The 16,758-nt window shown below is 40.7% G+C and overlaps 1 protein-coding gene across 7 annotated transcripts in view; it reads left to right on the top strand.

Moving 5' to 3' along the window:
• Nucleotides 1-16,758, top strand: part of DACH2 (dachshund family transcription factor 2) — a 673,528-nt gene that overhangs the window by 353,273 nt on the left and 303,497 nt on the right. The window lies entirely within an intron of this gene.

The following is a 16,758-nucleotide window of genomic DNA, read 5'->3' as shown; positions in this document are numbered from 1 at the left end:
GACAATGTAGGATCAGGGCTCTGCTGCATGGAAGTCAACAGCAATGTGTGGCATTGGCTAAAATATTTGAAATTCAGATAAACTTAGAAAATTCTGGTGTTTATTCAGACTAGAAAAATATATAAGCCAAATCTTTAGAAGCAACTCTGTTCTTATTATGAAGCTAAGCTGATTGGATTCTGAGAGGAAGTAGCTTGCCACATAAGCATATCCTCCTGTTGATGTACAGCGTACTTGTTGACTCGTTTACCACCTGCAGTAGTTGGGATTTAGGACTGCCATGTCTGATGGCTGCTGTTAAAAAAAATGAAAGTAGTGTGAATCCTCTTTGTCCCATTTAAAATAGCCTTGGCACAAAGGAAGCATATGATTTATATGGATTAGTGAACTGTCTCCATCAATACAGCAGAGTGAGCATATTGGTGTATTTACATCTCACTTCTGAATATCACTCACATTGTTTCCCATTATCCCTTTTGGTAATCAGGGATTTTTTTTAAGCTCCCTTTCTCATAAGAAGCATATGGACAACTTTGTTGTTATTGGCATTACTTAGTTTGACTGAATTATTATCTTTTTTTAAAAATCAAAGAACTACACACTGCTTCAAGATAATTGCTACATTTCTCTGCCCATGGGGAATGCTAACAATTATAAACTGTTTGTGGTGACAGTTCTGTAGTGAATTACATTGATATATATGGCTAATAAATTAATATGATTCAGTTAATGAGTAATACAAGGTTGCCAAACTCCACTAGTAGAGCTTTTAATGCTGCTCCACATTTGCAGTTCTAGCTTCCTCCTGTGGTGAGAGGATCACTGCTACCTACACACTGTCATTGTGATAAATGGCATGTCCCACTGTGCTCTGCATTCCATCTGGTGTGTCCCCAAAATGAGAAATATTTTATACCAATGAACGTTCACAAGCTAGATCTTAGTTAATTGTACAATGAACTATGTTTTCAAATAATACAAATTCATATGCTGTACCAAAAACTCTCACTGTTTTATTTTATTGTGCACTAATTGGTGATGGGTGCAAATGTGATATTAAAACATCTATCTAAATTGATTTTAAAATCAAATTCTGTGTGTATAGAATTCTTAAATACCCCAATATTTGATGCCAAAATCACAAATCAAAATGCTGATGTCTACAGCTTTCTGTTAATGTTAAATAATCTGAAATGAATGGGAATGTTCAGTGTATAAGGAATTGAAATGAGACTATTTTTTTTTAGTCATTAATCCTAAAAGAGCATCTCTTTACAAGAGCAGAGATATCTTGGGGGGCGGGGGGAGGGTAACAAACAAACAAACCAGTAACCCAAAGTCTCCCTTTCCATTTTGTTTTATCTATCCTTAAGGGCCACATTTTCAGTGGGCTTGTTTTACAGCCACCTCTATTTTACACGATCATATTTCGCAGATGCATATTGCACCTATAAATAAGTTCTGAGCTTCAGCCTTGCCTGAAAAATATTGTTGATGTTCAGTTTTTCTGATTACTTAATTACTAATTATTGTCAGAGAGGTGTGAAACTTGATAACTTCATTTCATAGGAGTTTTTGCAAAGCTATTTTGGTTTTGATGCTCCTGAATTCATGACTCCTTTGACATCACAAAGTTCAAAGTGAACCTAAACTATGGTGAGTTTTGTTTGGTTTTGAGTTAAGAACAGGCAGAAAAATTCAGTGCACTTAATATTCAGTCTTCGTCTTGTCTCAACTTAGACAGCTTTGCTAATGTCAGTGACCTGCTCGGGGAAATTGGCCCCTATTTCAAGATGGTAATTAAATTCTTAAGCAGGGAAGTTTCATCTATTTTTGGGTTGTTATGAAAATTTCTTACAGCACTTTTTATTACGCTGTGATTAAGTGCTTTTAGAGTAGCTGTAGACTGGGTAGGTCATAATTTTAGGGAAAGCCTAGAAAGTGTGTAAGTAGATAAATTAATAACAAGTCAAGATTTTAATAATTCCTAATCTTTATTTTAGGATTATTTAGGAACTCCCCCTTTGCAGATTGATAATATATTTGTTACCTGTTAATGGCTTTGTCCTTCTCCATTGAGCAGATATTGCTTCTCTCCCCAAGGCTCATGATTTCCTTCTTATGGGGAAACCAGTGTGGTGTGGCAATGTTTCTTTTCTATGTGACCTGTTATTCCAAATGATCATAAATACATGTAAGGTTAGCAGTGGTGACTAGCAAAACTCTAATCTTTGCTAATCTAGCATCTCAGATTAGCAAAGCTCTGAAAGAATGCTTGTTAATTGAGCTCCTTCTGTTGTCTGGATGGCTGCTTCTGTAGCAATACAATAATATTGTGATTGAACAGTAACTCTTGGCAACAGTAAATTGAACAAAAATACTTGGACTCTGAAAGAGATTCTCCATCCAATAGCTTTAAAGTAAAGTACATAAGTACAGTAGCATTTAAATGTTTCTTTAAGAGTTTCAGACTGCTTTCTTGGTATTATCTTAAACCCTAGTTCTAGGAATTATGCTAACTTTGATTAAATGTCTGAATTAATTGAAATTGAGTTAGCATTGAAGCATTTTCCACTGACATTGCTAGGGATCAGGTTATTGACTGATTTTTAGGTTCATCAAAATGCACTCTAGCATGATAATCCTCTTGTACTCAAACCAAGGAACATCAGATTCTGGAGATACTAACTTTTTGCAAGTTTATGCCCAATCCTTATTCTCCATTGTTTGGGAATGGGGCTGTATATGCGCTAAAACAGCACTCTGAAAATGGTGGGGTATAAATCCTTTGTCACTGCATTAGTGTCTGCAGTCTGGGACACATTTATTCAGATGATTTTTGTGGTGTTTCCGAAAGGACACATAGTATCTTTTGTATTTTATTTCTATTTTCAGTAGCTTGTCTAGCAATTGGTTGTAATAAAGTGTAAAACAAAATTTAATTCAAAAGTCCATTTAAATAAATATAGTTGTAAACTTTTCATTACAAGTTTGACAGTTACTGCAATCATGCCTCAAAGAGATAATCTGGCTGCAGGAAAATATTGATCTATGGAGCAAATTAATATAGTTAGCCATCTATTTGCCATGTCTAAATCTAACCTTTTTGCTCAAATAATATGCTCTTTAATTCCTGCCTCCATATCTAAATTAGATTTGAGAAGTGAGATTTCTCATAGGAAAGTCTTATAAGGCTGTGATTTGTCAAAATTGTTAACAATTGGTTCCCTAATACTGTTGTAAATTGTCTAGAAAATTGATATAGGGAGCAAAACAAATACCATAAATACACACCATATTTAAATGCAGGACTTTTCTTAGTGGTGTTTAATGCTCTGTGATGTATTCCTCTTAATGGAATAAAATAGCTGAATAACATTATTTAATGCCAGTTCTCCTCAATGGATTGTACGGAGCTCTGTGGTAGTAAAATTAAGTATGCAACTATTCCATCTCACTTGAATGGGACTGCAAATGCTTGAATACTTTTATAGTGGTCCTTGGTGGCTGCCCTAGGTTCTTTTCAAATAAATAGAAAACAACTCTTCTAGTGAAAAAAGAGTTAATAGCTACAGTGGAAATTGCCTGACTGATAGCTATACTCCCTTTACATTGTACTATCAGGAAAAAGTAATGGCCACACTGATCTGCTTTTGACACAAATAAAGTAAGCTTTCATTTACTTTAAAAAATTACACAATCCAAATTAGATAAAACAGATATTTATGTTGTAATGTTTAGTATTATGTTTGCTGTAATTTCCACTGTACTGACAGGCTGTGAATAAGATATGGGACTATACTCTGTAAAAATGCAATAAATTAACTTAAAACTACTCTGCTGGAAAAAATAATAGTCTACATGTTTAGGAATGCTGTGGAGATGCCTTCCTGGCATCCAAGAATATTTGGCCTGGATTAATTTTAACTCCCAATATCTATTATCTATCTTACTTTTTCATTTTAACATGAAGTATATTCATGGATTAAAGTTGATAAATATGTGAGGAGAATTTGATTTTTGACAGCCTATGGATACCAACAGTTATTTGCCCTCATGCTTATTTGTGAACAGATTTGATTATGTTTTGCAAAAAAATGGCTGTTAATGGAAATATGTGACTTTTTTATTTTTCAGAGCTATGAGTTACATAAATACATTTTCCAGAGATCATTTTCCCTACATTTTTTCTAGAAATTATATGTTTGATGTTTTTGTGACATTATCAAATCATATACTAATACACTAAGTCAGAAATTCTTAAAATTTGGATTAACTGAAAATTGTGCTTTTCATGAAAATAGCCTTTATTCAGTGTATATTTGTAACAAAGGGTTAATTTTGAACAAACACACACACACACACACACACACACACACACACACACACACACACACACACACACAGATATACAGGTTGATACTCTCTTAACCGGGATTCTCTGGTCCAGCAACATCCATGGACCATAACAGATGTTGCAGGATCAGAGAATCCTGATGGAGGGCCAATGGCAAGGATCCCTGAAGGGCTGGCAGGGCAGTGGGGTGATGGCAGGGCCATCCAGTGCGTGGCAGCAAGTCTGCCCAGGGGGTTTGGGAGACATGTGTGTAGCTGCTCGGTGGGGCTGGGAGCCACAGTAGCTCGTTGGGGAAGGGATCTGTAGCATGTGGCTGTCCTATGGGTCCCAGTGTCTCAGCACGACATGCACGGCTTCCCAAAGGGTCCTGGAGCCACGGCAATGATGGAAGGGCAGTGGGGCCAGCAGGAGGTAAGGCGCCAGCTGGCAGGCTTGTGGGCTGGGTGGCGTGGGGTGCCAGCAGCAGGGGGTCCAGAAATGACCCCAGGTACCCTCAAAATCCCTCTTCGGGGACTGACCAGAGAGGTCTAACCTGTATATACACATATGTTCCTCTATTCCTAGTCCTTCTCTCTGGTTGCACTTTATTATCTAGTTTAGCACATATGCTAGTACTGAGCTGGACTATTTATGTCTAATGTGTGTCTGCTTGCCAATTAAATGGCACTCTGCTGCACTGAAATCCTATTTCAGTTTGGAGTATTAGTTGTAGAAAAGTTTGCATGTCAGTTCCCAGTGCTGAGTAAAGATACCTTCTCATTGTTTACTACAATCCACTCAGCTTGCTTCAGTACTATATTGTACAAATAATGATGAAATTGCACCAATAATAGATTTGTTTTGCATCCAAATTGTGAGAACCAAAGACGTCAACAGCAGGCTCTTTAAGAAAAATAAAAGAGAAGTAGCAAATAAAATTAAGAAATAAAATTGCATTAAAAATACACCAAAGACTGAGAGATGAGAACTAACACTGATTTGTTTACTCTGCCAGCAGAGCTTTGTATCTAAAAAGAAGCTAGAGAAACATAACTCCCACAAAATTTCATTTTCCACAAATACCTCCATTTCACACATCACAAGTGTGCAAATTGTGACCTGGTGGACCCATGTCTTAAGAATTTGTGAAGAAGTGTCTTTGTCCAGATTCACATAAATGTGCATTGCCTGCTACATTCCACATCCTAATGACATAAAAAACCTAGTGCCAGGTACTTAAGAGCACTTAGTACCCACTCTATCAGCTTCATTTGGCATGGACACGCTAATTGACCACCTTGCTTACCTTGCCCTAATGCTGGGCCTGGTTATATAGGACAGCTTGTACTGCTACTGTCATGTTGTACCTGTTCTAAGGATAACTGCGGAACTGTGGTCTCTTAGGTTATGTCTACACTACATGCTTCTTGCGCAAGAAGCCTTTTGCACAAAAACTTCTTGCGCAAGAGCACATCCACACCTCAAAACACACCGCAAAAGCCATGTGCTTTTGTACAAGAGAGTGTCCACACTGCATGGATGCTCTTGCGCAAGAAAGCTCTGATGGTCATTCATAGAAAAGCACCTGTGCTTTTGACCATGGGGGTTTCTTGCACAAGAAACGCCTCTGGAGAGTCCACACTTGCCTTCTTGTGCAATAGCTGTAGCGCTAAAAGCAGTTATGCCTCAGAAAAGGAGGTTTACATATGGCAGAAAAAGCCCTCTGTTCTGCCATTTCACTGCCCATTTAATTGCGCAAGAGCTCATTTGAAGTGTGGACGTGCCACAGGTTTTTGCGCAAAAACAGCTGGTTTTGTGCAAAAACCTTGTCGTGTAGACGTAGCCTTAAGGTATATCTAAACTACATCCCTCTTTTGAAAGAGGGATGTAAATTAGACAGATCAAAATTGCAAAGGAAGCCAGGATTTGAACTTTCCTGCACTTCATTTGCATAATGGCGTCTGCGTGGTCTTTCGAAAAAGGGCTTTTTGAAAGACTGCGCAACCACTATTATGCAAATGAAGTGTGAGAAATTCAAATCCCGGGTTCATTTGCAATTTCGATCTGTCTAATTTATATCCCTCTTTCAAAAGAAGGATGTAGTTTAGACATACCTTTAGGCTATCAGTGAGCACTGAATTCATCCCAAAAATATTTTGCAAAGAAAAAAATTCTCCAAAGAATATTTAAATTTTGACTCTAAAAAGAAAGTATGGTATATAATACATGTTTAAAGTATAAATGAAGATATTTTTATTAGCAAACCAAAACCTGTCTTAAAATACAGTGATCTACAAAGGTTTTTATATAATCAAATGAATTATAGTAATGCAAGTTTAAGAAATGATCTGGAAAAGGCAGAATAAAAAGCAAGTTACGATAACCTTTCTGTAATTCTAAAATTAACATGTTGAAAGAATATTTCTACACTGACTTATTAAATTAGACAAGGTCATCTTTTCATTTTATTAACAGACTAGCTTTACCAGATTGTGGACTTTGATTCTGAAAATGTTGATGAATCATGCATTAAAATATGTCAAAAAGAAAATAGGTTGAAGCGTGCTAATATAATTTTATATAGCTTAAACATTTTTGTTTCAGTATTAGATGCTTGTAAAATATGGTAAAGTGTTTAATTATTGACCGTGTAATTTGTATGTTGATTAGATATGATTTTCAGATAATAAAAACAATATTTAATATATATCATAGCTTAAAGCAAGGTCACGGTTTGGCTGTGCCAGGAGAACAGGAAGTGCCTGGAATCCAATTGCACGGGGGCAGGCAGGGCCATCTACAGAAGGTGGGTGGCCTGCTGAGGAGGGTGGGGAGCCAGAGCTTGCTGGGTGACCTGCTTCATTGGGGGAGCCAGGTAGCGTGTGCGCAGGAGGGGCAAGGAACGTGCACAGGAGGGACAAGTTGAAAATCCTGTGACAGACAGACAAGAATGGTGACGGCTTAATAGAAAGATTGTCTAAAAAGCGTTGAGTACTTCAGCTTTTCCCATATCACTTGTCACCAGGTTACCTCCTTCATCCACTAAGGGTCCCACACCTTCCCTGATCACTCTCTTATTGCTAATATGCCTGCAGAAGCCTTTCTTGTTACCCTTCACATTCCTTTCTAGCTGCAATTCCAATTGCTCTTTTGCTTTCCTGATTGCTCCCCTGCATTCTCAAGCAATATATTTATACTCCTTCTTAGACAGCTACCTAAGCTTCCACTTCTTATAAGCTTCCTGTTTGTGTTTAAGCTCACCAAAGATTTCCATGTAAGCCATCCTGAGAGCCTACCATATTTGCTTTTCTTGGGCTATGTCTAGACTGCAGGCTTCTTTCGAAAGAGGCTCTTTCGAAAGATCGCGTCTAGACTGCAGGCGGATCTTTCGAAAGAGAAATCCGCTTTTTCGAAAGAGAGCACCCAGCGAGTCTGGATGCTCTCTTTCGAAGACGGCCTCTTTACATTGAAGAACGCCTTCTTTCGAAAGAGGAACTTTCGAAGGAAGGCGTTCTTCCTCGTGAAACGAGGTTTACTGCCATCGAAAGAAAAGCCACGTTCTTTCGAAATAATTTCGAAAGAACGCGGCTTGAGTCTGGACGCAGGGGAAGTTTTTTTGGGAAAAGGCTACTTTTCCCGAAAAAACCCCTGAGTCTGGACACGTCCTTACTGCACATCGGGATGGTCTGTTCCTGTGCCTTCAATAAGGCTTCTTTAAAATACTGCCAGCTCTCCTAGACTCCTTTCTCCTTCATGTAAGCATCCCAGGGAATCCTGCCCATCAGTCCTCTGGGGGAGTCAAAGTCTGCTTTTCTGAAGTGCAGGGTGTGTATTTTGCTGCTTTCCTTTATTCCTTTGGTCAGGATCCTGACATCTACCATCTCATGTTCACTGCTGCCCAGGTTGCCACCCACATCTGTTTCCCACATCTATAATCTGTTCTATTCTGTCCACAACAAACATCACGGAGGATACTATCTCCAGTTCTGGGGCTCATAATTTAAGAAGGATGTTCAGAGAAGAACCATGAGAATGATTAAAGAATTACAAACCATGCCTTGCAGTAATAGGGCTGAAGTTGCTCAATATATTTCAGCGAACAAGGAGAAAGTTAAAGAGTGATTTGATTACATTCTAAGGGTATGTCTACACTGCAGCGTTATTTCGAAATATCTTATTTCGAAATAGTTAATTTGAAATAAGTTATTTCAAAATAACACATCTGCACACAAAATGCATTTCAAAATAGTGTTTTGCTATTTCAAAATAGCACGTCCACACTGATTGGACACCGAATCGCATTTAAGGGCAGCTGAAACCGGTTCCAGGAGAGCATCAGGTCAGTAGTTGCTTGTGCTTAAAGGGACTCCCCTGGACAGCCAGTTCTCAGCTTTACCTGCTTGCTTGCCTACCTCGCTGAGGGACAGCAAAGCATTTTTCTCTCTTCCTGCTTTGGTCGCCCTGACTCGGGACTCCACAATACTCGTCACCATGGAGCCAGAGCCGCCCGGGGCACTCTGGTGCTCATTTTGGACACATTGGTGCAAGCTTGGCTGCAATTGCTGGAGACTGCCTGGCAGCATCTGCTGCAGTCTGACCTCTAGGCCCTCTTCTCAACCCCCCTAGGGTCTGGGGAGGAGCAGCAGCAGCTCCCGGATGCCAGCATGCCCCGCCGCATCTGGTGTCTGGACACCAGCAGCGACTGGTGGGACCACATCATCCTGGAGTGCTGGGGAGACCAATAATGGACCCAGAACTTCAGGATGAAGAAGGATACCTTCCTCAAGCTCTGTGAGTGGCTCGCCCCTGCTCTGCGGCGACGGGACATGCACATGAGGCCCGCCATTCCCCTCCACAAGCGTGTGGCCGTCGCCCTCTGGAAGCTCTCCACGCTGGATAGCTACTGTTCTGTGGCAAACCAGTTCGGCGTGGGGAGATCCACCGTTGAAGCAGTGCTCATGCAGGTATGGCAATCTCCAGCCACTGTGTCAGGAGAGGGGGGGTACGATGAGGGGATGGGCTGCCCTAGGGAAAAGGGGGGGAGATGGTGAAAGTCCCCTCCCCAGGAGGGTTTGGTCTGTCCCAGCCACATTACGGACTGCCTGTGGTGGCCAGGATTGCAGGGGGGGTTGCTCCTGGGAGTGGGGCCACAGGGCAGTGGCGGGGAAGGAGCACTCCAGTGACTTTCGGTGGTTTGGTGTGTCCCTCTGCAGGTGGTCAAGGCCAATAATAGAGTACTGCACTTCAGAATCATCTGCCTCACTGATTTGGATGCAGTGATCAAGGGGTTTGGGTGCCACTGGGTTGCTGGCTTATGCTGAGCCAGGTGCACAGGCTGCTGGCTCTGTGCTGGCAGGCTTGCAACTGGCACAGGCACTGTGGCCAGAGTCTATCCCTTTAAGGGCTCTGGGGCTGGCGGGGGGAGGAAGGGGGAGCAGAAGAGTTTTCCTGGTTGTACCCAGAATGGCCACCAGGGCACCCTGGGAAGGGCCCCTATTTCAAAATAAGCGTCTACACAGCACTTATTTCGATTTAGCTATTTCGAATTTGGCATTGTTTCTCATGGAATGAGGTTTACCAAATTTGAAATAAGTGCTCCGCTATTTCAATTTAATTTTAAAATAGCAGTTTGGCTGTGTAGACGCTAGGAAAGTTAATTTGAAATAACGACTGTTATTTCGAATTAACTTTGACGTGTAGACATTACCTTAAAGTACTTACACGGGAAAGAAGTATTTAATAATGGGCTAATAGAGAAAATGGGCTGGTTGTTGAATCAAGACACATTCAGATTGGAAATAAACTGTAACTTTTTAATGTTGTTTAATAACTAATAAGTAATGAACAATTGGAGCAATTGTTCGTTTGGAACAATTTTCCATGTGTATTAGTAGATCCTCCATAAATGACAATTTTAAAATCAAGGTTAGATGTTTTTCTAAAGGAACTACTCTAGGAATTATTTCTTTGAAGGTCACAAGCCTGTGTTGAATAGATCATCACAATGGTCTCTTTTAGCTTTAGAATCTGAGTCTGTGAATATTGTCACTAATGCCCAAATGTTGGGTAACAAAAGTATATTTGAATAATTGTTTTGATGATCTCAAAGGAAAGTTCACTAATATATCAAAACAGCTAAAACCCACTATCATTCTGTACACATATGCAGAGAACATTCTTCTTGCTACTCCGTGCACACACACACAGTGTTCAACAGAGTGCAGTGACTTGGCCCCAGGAATCGCAGAGCAGGTGACTTGATTACACTGAAATCAGGCAGAAAATGTCCTCTTCTAGCCACTCAAGTGAATCAATCAAATTACCGAGTGGCAAAACTAATTCTATGCCTTGGGCCATCAGAGCTGCCACTTCCTATAAGTCAAGCCTTCACTTAGTGTGAAATTGTTTTTTTATTTTATTCTCTTTTATTTATTATGCTTATTTCAGCTAATCCATTTAGTGAATGTGAATCAACCAGCATATTAGAGCTCTTTCAACCTTCTCACTCAGTGATGCTGAAATACTTGAGTACTGTTGTCCATTTAGGAAAATCCTAACTCTCTTATGACCTTTATAATTAGAATGTGATACTTCAGATTTTCAAATGAGACAGAATGAGAAGAAAAGATTTAAATATAATTTTAAAATTTATTAAAATTATTTGTGGCTGTGATTTTTTAAAATAACAGATATAATTCAGAGGTGACAACATACAGATTTAAGAATTAGAAATATATCTACAATTAATTGCAAGCCATTAGTACCAGTTAAGTTTAAGGAGTTTAATAGAACAAATACTTGCTTAGAATGCTTCTAATATTGTTTTAAAAATTAAATTTAGTCTAAATTATAAGAGGCTTTGCAGAAAAGAGACCAAGAAGCTACTTAATTTACCCATATAGATGGTGTATCCCAGATAGCACACCAGTATATAATTCTGTCCATATGTCAGCCCCACATTTCTCCAGTGGCTGTAGGCACACAATATTATATTGTCCGATACAAAAAGATTAAGATACTTTGGTGTCTGTAATTTCATATGAAGCAAAACAACAAACAAAAGAAAGAACAATATAAATACAGTTCACAGTTGAGTCGTCCTGGAACATGGTGTATTATCAACTGAGATGAAATAGCAACTAGTTGTTGTTACCTGTCCTTGGACTCAGTCAAGAAATAAACCCAGACAAAGGGTGAACTAGAGCATTATTGAGGTTGTTTACACATCACATTCATGCTGGCAGTTTGGAGGCAGACTGCTGGCGGTGAGAGTTAGTTTTGATTGCATGGGTGGCTTAGACTGGATGGGCCACAGCTTCCTTGGAGATTGGCCGTGAGGTGACGAGATTCCCCGGAGTCTCTTTGGATCCGCGGAAGGCCTCTACTGTTTCCGGTCCAGTCCTGAACTGGAGTGCTGTCACATCTTTCTGAGGAGAAAAAGTCACATCCAACCACGTGTCACATTAATTTAAGCACTCTTCAGGAGTTTTCCTTAGCCATAAAAGTTAATACAGGCAGTCCTCGACTTACGCGGATCCGACTTATGTCGGATCCGCACTTACGAATGGGGCTTTTCTCGCCCCGGAGCTTGCGGGCGGCAGGACCGCCCAGAGCACAGCGGTCCCGCCACCGCGTCCTCCGGGGCGAAGAAAGCTGCTCTGGGTCTCCCTGGTGTGCTGGGGGGACTCCCCAGCACAGCAGGGAGACCTGAGCAAAGCCGCACAGGCAGCGGGACCCCGCCGCCTCTGCGGCTTTGCTTTGGGGCAAAGGAGCAAAGCCGCATGGGCAGCGGGGTCCTGCCACCTGTGCGGCTTTGCTCTGGTCTCCCTGCTGTGCTGGGGGGGACTCCTCCCCAGCACAGCAGGGAGACAGGAGCACAGCCGCAGAGGCGGGGGACCCCGCTGCCTGTGCGGCTTTGCTCCGGGACAAAGGAGCAAAGCCGCACGGGCAGCGGGGTCCCGCCGCCTGTGCGGCGTTGCTCGGGTCTCCCTGCTGTGCTGGGGGGAACTCCCCCAGCACAGCAGGGAGACAGGAGCAAAGCCGCAGAGGCGGCGGGACCTCTGCGCGCCTCCGCGGCTTTGCTCAGGTCTCCCTGGTCTACTGGGGGGGGGAAGGGGGCGCAGCTAGTGTGCCCCCCCCAGCAGACCAGGCTTTTGTTGCGGGACTCCTGGAGTAGAGCAGCAGGGGTGCTGCCGGGTTGGTCCTGCGGGGACCTACCCGGCAGTGCCCCAGCTGTTCTGTCCCAGAAGTCAAGATTCAGCCGCTGTTGAAACTGATCAGCGGCTGATTCCAGGAAGTCGGGTGCAGAGCAACTCTGCCTAGGGCTTCCTGTAGTCAGCCGCTGATCAGTTTCAGCAGCAGCTGAATCTGGAGCCAGTTCCGACTTACATACAAATTCAACTTAAGAACAAACCTATAGTCCCTATCTTGTACGTAACCCGGGGATTGCCTGTACATGATGTGCTGTCTCATGATCGGTTTCTCACTCATGCTTTCTCATGCATATATTGACAAGTTAAATATTCATAAGATGAACAAAATTAATCCTATTAAAGCAATGTGGTTTTAACAAACATTTAACTTTAGGCGGACTTTCCAACATAACACAAACTCCTTAAACCACATTTGCTCAGCTAACAAGAACTGTCTAAACTGCATTTGCTTAATATAACAGGAATTATACAAGTTACAGCTAAAATAGAAAAAGGGGGAGAAGGGCCTGCGTCTGGCTACATTTGGTGACTCTTTGAAATGTAAAGGTGTAGAAACAAGGTGTGGACTGGGAGAAAGTGAGAGAAACTTCTACACCTGCTGATCCAGTACACAAAGTCAGAATACGTACTCTACAGATCAGTGGAGAAGGAAGGCAGAAGTCTCAAAGGCAAGCAGAGTCTTAGAAAAATCACTTTGAAGACTCACATTGTGAACAAGATGGATGTATCTGCTTGGCTGGTGTCATGAGCCAGCTTCTGCTACCTTGTGTGTGTTGTATGGAAAATGCACTGCTGCAGGGGTGGCTCGTGAGCCTAGGCAGACTAGGCAGTTGCCTAGGGCACTGCCGGCCTGGGTGCCCTGTGATTACGTCACGGCCATTGACGGCCGAGCAGGCAGGGGCACCGATCGCGCCTTTCACCTAGGGCGCCGGCTGCCGCAGACAGCCTCGCTCCACTCCTGTGCACTGGATTAATTGACCTTAGTTTTCCATATCATTTAAGCACCATTGTCCTAGAAAAGGAGAGCAATCTTCCAGTAATATTTTGGAGGATTCTGCCATGGGTTAGTTTTTGGTAATGAAAATTTGGCCCTTAAATACTGCTATGATAAAATCTTGGCTGTGTATTTGAAATATATCAGCAATTTGCCAATTTCAGACTGCTGAATGTTTTTTACTGCCAGGCTTGACTATCCCTGTGCAAAAATCTGTTAAGCATTGTAGATATGTTATCAGGATTTAAGTCAGTCTTTCTGGCGTGGAGCATTGTTTGTAACTAGGAACCATTATTTGGAATTATATGGGGTTTTTTTCTTGTTGGTAGCTTAATACGTGACTGGGGTAGCAGGGGGTTGCTTGTCATAGTTATGTCTTTTGTCCAGTGAACGGTGCTGTTTGACCAGAAATCCCAGCCCTGGTGAGAATTTGGGTACCCAGCTACATTTTAGTCAAACATTTTACACAGGAAATCATGCTGAGATCAGTTTCTTTGCCCATCCATATGAACATATAACCTCCTTTTCTAAATACTTCCAGTTGTTCTCCTTTCTCCACTGCATCATATTCAAGCTTCTTTCCTTGCTTTCAAGGTTTGATATTATTCTGCCTCTCCTTACCCATCTAGCCTTATCTCTTATTGTCTGATCTCCTGTCTCTTCCACTCATCCAATGATATTAACCTTAACATCCTGTTTGTCTGCTCCTATAACAGTGCTCTCTTCTATGCCATTTCCTATATATCAGATGCTTTCCTGGGCTGGCCCATTCAAATCCCCATCAAGAGCCATTTCTCCTTTGAGTAAAAAAAACTAGCTAGCTATATATTGATGTCATTGTTATCATCATCATCATCATCAAAGACCTGATAGAAATATCAAGATGTAGTGTATTATAATCTTTGACTTGCTCTTATTCTTATACCTTGTTCTCTTAGGCTATGTCAAGATTGCACGCTTATTGCTACATAAGCTATTCTGGAATAGTTATTCCGGAATAGCTTATTTTGAAATAGCACAGCTACACTGCAGGGAAGTCTCGAAGTTAGTCTGAGGGAGGCTTCCCTAATGTAGACATGCTAACTCGATTTAGAGGCCCAGGAGGCACTGGGGAGAAATAACTTAGGGTATGTCTACACTACCACCCTAGTTCGAACTAGGGTGGTAATGTAGGCAACTGGAGTTGCAAATGAAGCCTGGGATTTGAATTTCCCGGGCTTCATTTGCATCTCACCGGGCACCACCATTTTTAAATGGTGCGCTAGTGCGGACTCCGTGCTGCGTGTAGGCTTCCTAGTCCGAACTACCGTTACTCCTCGTTTCGAACTAGGGTAGGGTGGTAGTGTAGACATACCCTTAGAGTGGCCCTGATGAGGGGCAATTTTGAAATAGCAGCAGTGGAGTGTCTACACATGCCTTATTCCAAAATAGCTATTTCAGAATAAGTGTTATTGCTCGTAGAATGAGGTTTTGCAGATTTCGGAATAAGCCATCCGTTATTTTGCAATAACAGAATGGCTGTGTAGATGCTCACGTTATCTCAAAATAATGGTGCAGTGTAGACGTACCCTTTCTCTTGATCTGTGACTTCTTTCCAGATTGTATGGCCTTTGGGGCAGCATCTTTGCCTTTTTATATATACAACGTGTACCATATTTTATATAATACCAATGATTGACAATAATGCAAATAGCAAGTTTAAGATAATAAAACAGGATTCAGCTTAAAGATTTGATATTTATTCTCTTTTATTTGAATGTCAAATTCATTAGCCATATAAGGGGATTAATGTCAAATTCATTAGCATATAACAGCTCCCAGGTGTTTTTTGCTAAGGTATTCATTCTGACTATACTTTTATAGCCAAGAAAATTAGAGGGCATTTACAGAAATAGGTAAACTGTGGTGTCTGATGTTATCACTCATGTATCTTGCATGTGCAGTCTTGCTAGCTGACAGGTAGCAGTGTGACTTCCTTGCTCCACATCTTCTGTTTGGCATCTCAAAGATTTGCTTTCATATGTGTCAAGATATGCTCATTTGGTTGTGGAATCCCTGTCATTATAAATGCTTTATCTGGTTCAATCAATATTTGTCTTCTATGGAATATCAGTTCCATTCCTGCAATGCTTTCTTGGGATATCATAATTACAAACAGTACAATATCTTAGCAGAAATATACAGGTTTTCAAACATAAGCTAGTTAAGAAATGACATGAATCACTTTCAAGGTAAGCACAAGGGAGAAAAGATTTTTCTCATTGGTAGCTGATTTTTCACTACAGTTAACACATGTTGCAATATATAGATAATTCAACTAAAATTTGCTTTTTGCTCTAAAATTTAAAAAATTCTACTGTGTAAATCTTGTTGGGTGCAGAACACAGTCCAAAATGTTGTTCTTTTAAGTGTAAAACTAGTTATCAAAATAAGTGTAATTTGTGATATTTTTCAAAGTGACTTTTCCCCTTCAACAGAGAGTTCAAGTAAGAAACAAATACTTTCCCCAGAGTTTCTGTGCTGAATTCCAGATTAAAAATAAATCATTTTCTGCTCTAAAAGATATGCTCTGTAGTTTAGTTTTAGTTCCACAGTGACTCAGGTGATTTCTGGATTAGATTTTGAACACCTATCAGGTTGATAATATATGTTGACATTTCTGGTCACTGGAGACTTTTTACAATGCCGTATATCACCACTGATAAAGAAACAGGTCTGCATTTGTAAAATTGTTTCACTCGCTTAGAACCACTGAATTAAGTCTTAAGTATTGTACTGGCCAAATTTTGAAATAACCTTGGCTAAGTTACTTTCACTTGTACTAATAAAATCCCTGATTTAGTTGAACAGATAGGTCACATGTTTGAGCATAATTCTTAGGATTAGTGTCTAGTGTCAATTCTAAATCGTGGATTCTGAATTTTCTTACTATTAATAGTCTGCAAAACATTAAAATTCCAGAGAATATTTTTACAATTTAAAAGGGTATTTAGTTACAGTTTTAAAACATAAAACTTCCCTTCATTATTTTTAATATTAGAGAATACATTTAAGACTTCTGATTCCCTGGCTACTGAGAAGTTTGGCAGATGCAATATTCTGTATGACAGAATCTGCTGATAATATGATGTTCTTGGTCACAATTAACTATGCAGTAGACTTGAAATGCACCCTGTTCATTACTGAAAAATGAGCTGGAATGTTTGTGGGCTGTA

This window comes from Pelodiscus sinensis, chromosome 13 (assembly GCF_049634645.1).
Source record: "Pelodiscus sinensis isolate JC-2024 chromosome 13, ASM4963464v1, whole genome shotgun sequence".
NCBI classification, from domain to species: domain Eukaryota; kingdom Metazoa; phylum Chordata; order Testudines; family Trionychidae; genus Pelodiscus; species Pelodiscus sinensis.
Note: the sequence above shows the minus strand (reverse complement) of the source record. Positions and strands in the feature narration are given on the sequence as shown.